This window comes from Gekko japonicus, unplaced genomic scaffold (assembly GCF_001447785.1).
Source record: "Gekko japonicus isolate JY-2015 unplaced genomic scaffold, Gekko_japonicus_V1.1 scaffold1875, whole genome shotgun sequence".
NCBI classification, from domain to species: Eukaryota; Metazoa; Chordata; class Lepidosauria; order Squamata; family Gekkonidae; genus Gekko; species Gekko japonicus.
In genome coordinates, this window is record NW_015167592.1 from 343,960 (window position 1) to 354,247 (window position 10,288).

Sequence of the window (10,288 nt, forward strand, 5' to 3'; positions counted from 1 at the left end):
GAAGCTGAAACGTGAGAAGAAAGCCGAGCACTGGACTGGTAAGATGTTCTTTTCTTTACATAACACTTTTTTATTTTTAAATGTGAAGAAAAAACAATATAACATAGTCGAGAGAATTTTCGATTTACATATTTCACGAATTAAAACACAGAGTAGAATAAATCAGTAGATCAATCTAATTGCAGCTTCATTAGAATGTTACAGTCATTTACGATTAATCAACAACATTGCCGTAATTGCAACTCTTCAACTTCATTTGGAATCTCTCCTTGGTTTACTAAATATTCCAGTATAGGAAAAGATATTGTAACAAAGCTAGGGGGGGATATGAAGGAGCTAAAATGAGATTATCTGTTATTTTTGCCATGAAATAGGATTCCTGTGTTTTTTAATGCCACATAGAAATATTTGGAGAAAGTTTACTCCTCTATTGAGTAGCTATTGTTGAAGTAGGTTCCACAGGGCACTGGTGTCCTTCAGGGAGCTCGTTTCACCTGCGCGGCGCTGCCACAGAAAAGGCTCTAGCCCTGGTAGTGGCCAGTCTGGCCTCTTTAGGGCCAGGGAGCACTAGGAGGTTTTGTGTTCTTGAACGCAGTAGTCTCTGGGGAACATGTGGGGAAAGGCAGTCCCTCAGGTATGTTGTCCATGTAAGCTGCTTTGGGCCCCACTGCAGAGAAAGACTGTACTTTTCCTCCTGGGGAACCATCAGTGCCAATCTCCAGGTGAGGGCTGGAGATCATTCAGAATTACAACTGCTCTTCAGATGGCAGAGATCAGCTCCCATGGAGAAAATGGTGGATGCTGTGTCCTTATAGGAGCTGCTGAGATGCCCCCCTCCCATGACAGCCAGTGTCACGTAGCAGCCAGGGCTTCAGAGCAGGGTAGAGGCTGCAGGGGGGTGGGGTGGAAAGCTGAAGTCAGAGGGGCAGGTAACAGTGGGTTGATGGTTGGCTGGGAAGGAGATAGGGTTGCCAGCTCCAGTTGGGAAATTCCTGGAGATTTGAGGGGTGGAGCCTGGAGAGGGTGGGGTTTGAGGAGGGGTGGGACCTTAGGGACATGCCATAGGCTCCACCCTCCAAACCAGCCATTTCCTCCTGGGGAACCATTGTTGCCAATCTCCAGGGGAGGGTTGAAGATCACTCAAAATTACAACTGCTCTTCAGGTAGTAGAGATCAATTCTTCTGGAGAAAATGGTGGACTCAGTGTCATTATACCCTGCTGAGGTCGCCACAGCAAATTGACACTGAGTGTATAAGGCCGGGGCACTCTCCCAGAGCTTCTTTCTAGAGTCTCTATTTATTTCCACAATGGGCCTTATTCCTACTCAAATAATTTTGCTATGTTATTAGTAAATTACTTCATTACTATACAAAAGTGGCCTGTATGAAGAGGACTTTAATGCTCTTGAGTGTAAAGGCTTGGAAGGGAAAATGCAGGAAATAAAAGTGACCATTTTATCAACAAACTTTATTAAGAAGGAAAAACGATTACAACAGAAATTAAGCTCTATATAGACATATTTTTAAATAAAATTAAATACTTTACATTTATTAATGTACCATTTGTCAACCTTTGTAATGTTGGTATGAAGTAATTTCTAAAGTAAAATTCTTCAAATAATTACTATTATTTACTTATTTTGTTATTAAAAAAAAACATAAGATAACAAAACCATTACACCTGAACAGCATACTCAAAATTGCTACAACACAGACATTTTGATGCAGTAATTCAGAGCAAGAGGTGTCAGTTATCAGAGATGGTTAAATAGACAAAATATTGCAAGAGTGCTAGTGTTTTAAGCATGTTTTATTTAAAGTTTTAAAAAGTCTTCTTTAATTGTATTTGTCTGTGGCCTTTATAAAGTTTATATCTCCGCTTCCTGGCATTACATTTTATGACACACATGGCCTGGCCCAACAAGGTCTCATTTATGTCGGATCTGGCCCTCATAACAAATGAGTTCGACACCCTTGTTCTGCAGGATGTGTTCTATATGTCATAAGACCCAAATGACATTAACCACTCTCAAGAATTGTTTTTTATACCAACGGTGGCCAATTTATCCCTCTTCTGCTAAAGTTATATAAGGCCATCATTTTTTCCAGATTGCTCTATGCTGCCGCAATCCGGGTCCATGAACCACTGGATCCTCTTGATAGGCTCCAGAAAACCTTCTTCCATAAGTTCCTTTCTCTTCCTCCCAATGTATCCTTGGCAGGGCTTTTTTTGTAGACAAAGCCCAGCAGGAACTCATTAGCATATTAGGCCACACCCCCATTTTACCAGAAGTAACCTTTTGCTTCTTATTCTGTTTACCTTGTTGACAAAACACAGGGTGTTTTTTTTGTAGCAGGAACTCCTTTGCATGTTAGGCCACACACCCCTAATGTAGCCAATCCTAATGAGTTTCTGCTGTTGGGTGTGGCCTATTATGCTAATGAGTTCCTGCTGGGTGTGGCCAACTCGGGAGCCAGCCGGAACTCCGTTCCTGTGTGTTCCTGCCCAAAAATAGCCCTGACTTGGCCATGGTGCAGCTGGAACTCAGACTCCCTCAGATTTCAACAGTAGCATGGTACCATGCTATCAGGTTACGATTATCACTCTGTGAACCTAATGCTCTACCATCTTTACTGCAATCTTATCAGACAATATTTGAATTGTCTAAATATTTATTTTAACAGTCCCAAAATATCACCGATGTTTCATGTTACTTAGATGCAATGCATTACCTTCTGCTGAGATGAAGGATCGTTTCAATAAATCCCCCCTGAGAATGGTAAGGATCAAGTTGACTTAATTGCTCGTATGCTTTTTAGCTGCCCATTATAATTCACTTCGCAACCAATATATTACTCCCTGGACTAACCGTCTGCAGAATATTTCTGAACAGAAAGATTTCACTATCAGGCAAGATGACAAAGTGCACATGATTTAGCCATATTCATCTATGCAGCTGCAAATTACTCATAAAATACTCCAACGTATGGCTTGTAGGCTGTTAAGTCACAGGGAAAGGAAAGGTAGTAATTCTCAGCTCTAAACATTGCAATCTACTCTCCACCTTTTAGTTATGTGCCTTTTAACAATTGCCAGTGGTAATGGCAGGAAACAACCTATATGTATATAGCTTATTATTACGACTGCACAGATGGATAACTTTAGTCCTTTATGGGCCACAATATTCCTAATGATGCCCAGTTCTAATGGAAATTGGCTCTATAATCATCTGTGAGATTATGCTAACATAATTATGCTAAGAAAAAGATACAGTCAACTACCACAGAAAGGCAGATTGTTAAAAATGAAGCAAAGACCAAATAGAGCATGCAGGTGCTAAGAAAAAAAGGTGGGAAGGTGGGGGGGATAGTGGTTGACTAACAACAATGAAGATAATTTTATTTGTGCATTCTAACCGTGCACAGGATTGCTTCCTAGAATTTTATTTTGCCAACGGTGAGAATCTAAAAGCTGATGATAGGTGAGTAGATCCTTTGCCGAACCCGGTGCTCTTTCTTATTTGGTGGATCTCTTAGTCCCATTTTACCCAGGACAAGCGGGCTGTCAGATCTGCATAGGGTGAAAATTAAAATCACAATTATTCAGATGTGCTTTAGAAGAGGTTAAGTCAAACCCTCGTCTCACCAAATTGATGTAAGCATTCATACTGTTCTTGAGCAAAATTTTAGCTACCCAAAGCCTTACGAACACATGCTTTTTAAGAAAACCCATGTAAGAACCCAACCCACTGCTCCAGCAGAGTTCTTCTTAGTTAGTGGTGTTCCCATCTTATTTTGGATGTCACTGTTTTACAGGCTAAGTGCAAAGGAGACCTGAAACCTGGAGGGTCTCATAAAGGCACCTGGGTAAAGCCATGAAGGCCCAGGAAAGAGGTCGGGTGTCCTGGCATTACAAACTGATTAAGTGCACTCTCCCCAGCTCAGGGTTCTCAAAAGCAGAAAGACTTCATTCACAACAACAAAAGACTTTTCAACACTGGAATGTCCTGGCATAATCCAGCCCATGGAAGTTGCTATTTCATTAACCAATGCCCAATTCCTTTCCCCCTTTTTAAAAATCAAGTAATTCATTTACATTCCATCTGGCTCACTTCAACCAAATTGAATATGTTAATCGTGTTGCCTCATCCAGGCTCTTTGTAAAGTCTCCTTTGTTATCAAAATTTCAGTTACCATTAATAACTGTAAGATCAAACAGAACAGACAAGTTCATCAAACATTGGACGTCAAAATGAATGTTTATCTTGCCCTGACCTGGATAGCCCAGGCAAGCCCGATCTCGTCGGATCTCGGAAGCTAAGCAGGGTCAACTGTGATTAGTACTTGGATGGGAGACTTTCTTGGAATACCAAGTTGGGAGGACAGAGGCAGGCTTTATTCAGCCCCCTCTCCGAGTATCCTCTAGGCCATGGCTACTGCATAAATTAGTCTGTTCTGGAGCCATCCTCCCTGAGCTAAGACAAAAACGTGTGAGCCGGAGGCTAAAAAACTGTGAGCTAGCTCACACTAACTCAGCTTAGAGGGAACACTGCACACACACACACACACACACACACACACCCACCCACCCACACCCAAAATTAACATCTTTAGCTTTCCTTTTGCCAAGTATTACATTGGTTATTGAGGGATCCCATCTCCAAAAAGGAGATTTTGTTAAAATTCCGTAGATTTCAGGCCGCTATTAATAATTATTAATTAATAACTATTAGGGTTTCAAGGCTCATATAACATAACTTGTAATTTTTACAGTAACTATGATTTACCATTATATAGATAAGAAGCTGAAGCTGGAAGGATAGAGCTTGTCGGTGGCAGGATTTTAGCTGTGGACTTCCTGAACCAATATTAAACAGAATAACATGGAAGGAGTAGAAGATTGGCACATGGAATAGTAAAAGAAATGGTGTAGGGATGCAAAACTCTGCCAGGGTGGCCCAGTGCAAATATTTTAAAACTATCCTATTTCTGTAGTTTCCCTCTTTGCGTTGCCCCCCCCACCCCCACATTTTTGTAGTCCAAAGTGGCTGCAAAACAAAGAAAAGGACTCAGTACATTAATGGCACATGGAAGACAGAATAACTTTTCAGTTAAGGAGGCGCTACATTCATAAGTTTAACAGCAGTGATATGTTGTACAGGGAGTATTTATGAAAAGCATGATTTTCCAAGTCGACCAATTTTCTGATAGTTATAAAACAGTGCGTTTCTATGAAGCGTCGAGATACAGACACACACCTGAACTCTCCCTAGAAGCTAAAATGGTTAAACTAAGGCTACTGTGCTTTGCTCACATCACGAGAAGACAAGAGTAACCGGAAAGGAGAATAACGCTAGGGAAAGTTGAAGGCAGCAGGAACAGAGGGAGAAACCAATATGAGATGGATTGAATCAATCAAGGAGGCCGCAGTTCTAAGACTGCAAGACATGAGCAAGGCAGTGACTAATAGGACGTTCTGGGGGACATTAATTCATAGGGTCACCATATATTGGAAGTGACACCACACAGACATACCGAAAAACACTGCATTTTTACAGGGCTCTTCTGAAAAGCAGCCTCTATTATTATTATTTTTTTAATGAACAGACGCATTAACTTACCACTTGTGTTCCAGCGTGCATTCTGATGGTCTTTATATCCATTTTTCATACATTTCTGCACATAGGATTTGGGGTCAGATCCTGTGGTGAGGATCTCACTAAGAAAGGCAATGTAAGCTATTGCCAGCCTGAGAGTGTCGATTTTGGAGAGACGCTTTTCATATGGGAAAGTTGGTACATGGCCTCTAAGCACGTCAAAAGCAGAGTTGATACTCAGCATCCTCTTTCTTTCCCTCACATTGGCTGCGTATCGTTGCGTGTGGTACGGCTGAGCAGCAGCAAACTTGTGATGGTCTGGCAGCTGAGTGCTGTCATCAGATAGGACCGGCGAGGAGCTGTCCAGTTCAGCACTACCCTCAAGTTGCTGAACCAAAAATCAGGGAGTACTATCTCAGCATCGGGAACTAAGGAGTGCCGAGGAATGGGCAGCCAAGAGGAGTACGTCCCTGCTGGAGGAGAGCAATCAAGTAGAAAACTCTCTTCCTGGTCCGTTCTATCCATACTGACCCAACACAGAAAATCGGACATTGTTTCATCTTCCAAACTTAAGTAAGAAGGTTCCATCATTTGTCCTTCGATAGTTTTTGGATCAGATTAATGAATCGGATTTGATGCACTCCTCACTGAAATCACAGAAATGTTTTGGTAATCAACCGGTGACTTTAAATAAAGTCTTCTGAAACCCAATGGCCTTAATTTGTTATCGATCTTTCGCTTTAGACTTCAAAACTGGATGAATCTTCAGCTTTAAATACTTTTATACCATGAGAGGTTTCTCTTTTTCTGACCTTTTTGGCTACCAGAGATAATTTTCTATTGACTTCTGGATTGAAAACCCGTTCATGTCATTACCAAGTTGGTCCACAAGTTCATCCATTTTTCTCACTGCCTGCTATTGATTTGGCAGGTTCTACAAAGGCTAGACTGAAGAAAGGAGAGCAAAGTGTCCCTTTCATCCTTTTGAACACAGTAGTATAATGTTTTGCAGCTGTCTTGAACAACAAAATTTCCCGTTTTATAATGATGTCAGGAACACATGATCTTGCTTTTTCATAGAGAAGGCCACTTCGATTCTCTGTATTTTTGTAAAATGACAACTGAAGCAGAGAAGGATGAATGCAAATCTATTAAAATGGAATACAAGGATCTGAGGATGTTGCTCTCTCATTTATTTAAGCCATTATTTATGTATTTTGGTAAAACAACAGAGGCTTGTGGCACTATAAGTTTACTTTGGTGTGACTTTGCAAGCTTATCCTCAGCTGCAGATGGTCGGATACATTGTGGAATAAGTGTTAACAGAGTGCTTTGTAAACCTAGAGGTGTAACACTTCTTTTGAAGCCATGGGGGTAGATCCTTTCATTTAGAAATCTTCAGAAATTCAGAAAGAGACTGACATATATTCAGTTATTTATCTGCCCTAGACATATTGCTAATTTATCAAATTAAAATGTATAATCAAAACTTAACATATCAGCTTGTGCTCTTGGGTGTATTTATTCTACATGTTTATTATTATTTAAACACGCGCAAATGCTTTGTTTTCTGGAAGCAAATTGTGAATATGCCCCCAGTACTTGAAGGTGGGCTATCAATACCTGCACCCTACCTAACCATGTATCTTAGTTTTGGACACTCATGCTTCAAGCTGTGTAACACAGAAAAGGAACTGCTATTTCAAAAACAACGGGCTAGCAGCCAAGGCTCCCTCTAAGCTGTGGAGTCTTGTGAGCAAAAATTCTACTTTGTGAGCTACTGGTACGAAAGTTATGAGCAGGTGATTCGGCTACTGCATAAATTAATTTGCTCTGGAGCCCTCCTTCCTGAGCCTAGACAAAAATGAGTGAGCCAGAGGCTAAAAGACTGTGGGCTAGCTCACACTAACTCAGCTTAGAGGGAACGTTGCTAGCAGCAAATTTAAAACTTTTAGTTAAAATTTGTAGCATTGAACACATGGAATGATTTGATAGTTTATTATCAACAAGTTAACATGAAATTTATTTTTTATTTCTGTGGCCTGATTTTGTCTCTGCTTTCATTACTTCACATCTTTTTTCAGTCTGCTTTTCGCATTCATTCCCATGTCCTTATCTCACCTTCTAGTGAAGACAGTGAAGTAAATGGGGGAAAACTGGACTCTCTTCTTCTTTTTTTAAAAAGAAATTTTTATTGATTTTAATAATACAACAATATAAAGTCTTCTGACATCATTTTGAAAATGTGTTTGCTGGCTGGCAGGGAGGAATGAGAAAGAAAGTGGCCATGACTCACCTCAAGCATGTAGTCACTCAGCTACTTAGAATTGCAAAGGGCCCTGGCCACAAACAGAAAAACAGGTTGCTTACCTGTAACTGGTGATCTTCGAGTGGCCATCTGTGCATTCACACCCATGGGATACAGTGTGCCTGCACTGGATCGATCAGTATTGTAGCAAGCTCTAACGGATTTTCGCGCCCAGACCTCAGGCATGCGCAGGAACCCCACCACGCATGCCCAGAGGGGTGGGCTCCCGCCAGTTCCTTCAAACTGCCACGAATCAACCCCTATGAAGAATGTAGAAGCTGACAGCAGTGGGGAAGGAGGGTGGGTGGTGTGAATGCACAGATGACCACTCGAAGATCACCAGTTACGGGTAAGCAACCTGTTTATCTTCGACGTGGTCTCTGTGCTTCACACCCATGGGAGATTAGCGAGCAGTGGCCTACCTGGAGGAGGGGGCTGGCAGGTCATTACTACAAAGCCGAGGATAAGATGTGACGTCCCATGTTGGTATGAGAGTTCGGACATCTAGGGCGTAGTGCCTTATGAATGTATTCGGCGTAGCTCACGTAGCGGCTCTGCAACGTTGAGGCTGCAACAGCTTGGGTTGAATGAGCCCTGATCGGGCCAGGCAATGGCTGCTTAGCGATAAGGTAGCAGAGGCGGATGAGACTTACAATCCACCTTGACAAACACTGAGCCGTGATGCGAGTTCCCAGCCTTGCTGGTGCATAGGAGACGAACAGCTGACAGTCCCATCTCGTTGGGTGGGTTCTGTTTAGGTAGAACAGAAGCACACGTTTCGTGTCCAAAGTATGTAACAACCTCTCCTCTGGGGATGTTGGAGCAGGGAAGAAATCCGGGAGGAAGACCTTTGCCTGTAGGTGAAATTCTGACACTACCTTTGGCAGGAACGAGATGTCAGGTATAAGGCGGACGCCGTCTGGCAAAAAGGAGTGTTATGTCTGAAAGCCAGTATTTCTCCAACTCGCCTTGCTGAAGTGACAGCCACCAGAAAGGCTGTTTTCCAGGACAGGAATTTCATGTCGCAAGTTGCAAGTGGCTCAAAGGGTTTCCTGGTGAGTTGGCGAAGGACCAGGGGACGACAGGACTTTTGATGGGAGGGTAAAGGTGTAACAGTCCCTTCAAAAAACATTTAGAAAGGGGATGCGAGAACAGTGTGCATCCTTCAACTTGAACATGGTAGGCTGAAAGTGCAGCCAAATAAACCTTTAACGAGGAATGTGACAGTCCCGAGTCAGCGAGAGATAGGAGGAATTTGAAAACCTTATCAAGACCTGTGGAGGTGGCTCGAGGGGCATCCGTACACAAGGAGGAACAAACTCTTAGCCACTTGTAATGATACGACTTTTGTGTAATGGACTTTCTGGAGTTTAGCAAGACGTTTGCTATACGGGAGGAAAAGGTGTTGACGCTACTCTCCAGGCTGTCAACTTCATTCATGGCACGTCATGGTATAGGAGAGGGGACTCGGTTAGGAACAGGAGGTCTTGCGCCGGAGGAAATTGGTGGTAGAACCCCGCTGACAGATCGAGGATGGTTGAGAACCATGGTTGCCTCAGCCACCACAGGGTTATGAGGACACAGTCCGCTCTGTCGCTGATGATTTTGCGAACCACTGTCAGAAGCAGAGGCAGTGGAGGGAAGAGGTAGAGAAATCCTCTGGACCACGGATAGAGGAGACCCTCCCCTAAAGAACCACAGGGTTATGAGGACACAGTCCGCTCTGTCGCTGATGATTTTGCGAACCACTGTCAGAAGCAGAGGCAGTGGAGGGAAGAGGTAGAGAAATCCTCTGGACCACGGATAGAGGAGACCATCCCCTAAAGACTCCAGGTCCCTGGCACCTCGGCTGCAGAACAGAGGGCACTTTTTGTTCACCCTGGTGGCGAAAACATCTATCTGGGGGAACCCCCACTTGTGGAAGAAGGTAAGTTGGATTCATCTCCCACTCATGCAGACTGAGTCCTGCCCGACTCAGGTGGTCCACCTGCACATTCATGTCCCCTGGGATATGCATGGCGACTATGAAGACGTTTTGTGCGATACAGAGATCCCATAACCGGAGGGTGAGATCGCAGAGGCATTGGGAGACGGTGCCCCCTTGCTTGTTCACGTAGCTGAGGGCAGTAGTATTGTCCGTGAGGACCTTGACACACTTCCCCTTGATCAGGGGCAGGAAACTGGTGATAGCGAACTGTATCGCAAGCAGTTCCAGAAAATTGATGTGCCGATTCCGTTTCTGTGTGTCCCATCTGCCTCCGACACAGAGTCCCATCATGTGGGCGCCCCAGCTGGAGAGGGGGGCATCTGTAGTTAGAGTAATTTGGGGTGATGGAGGATGGAAGGGTGCTCCCTGGAAAAGGTTGGAAGGGATGGTCCACCA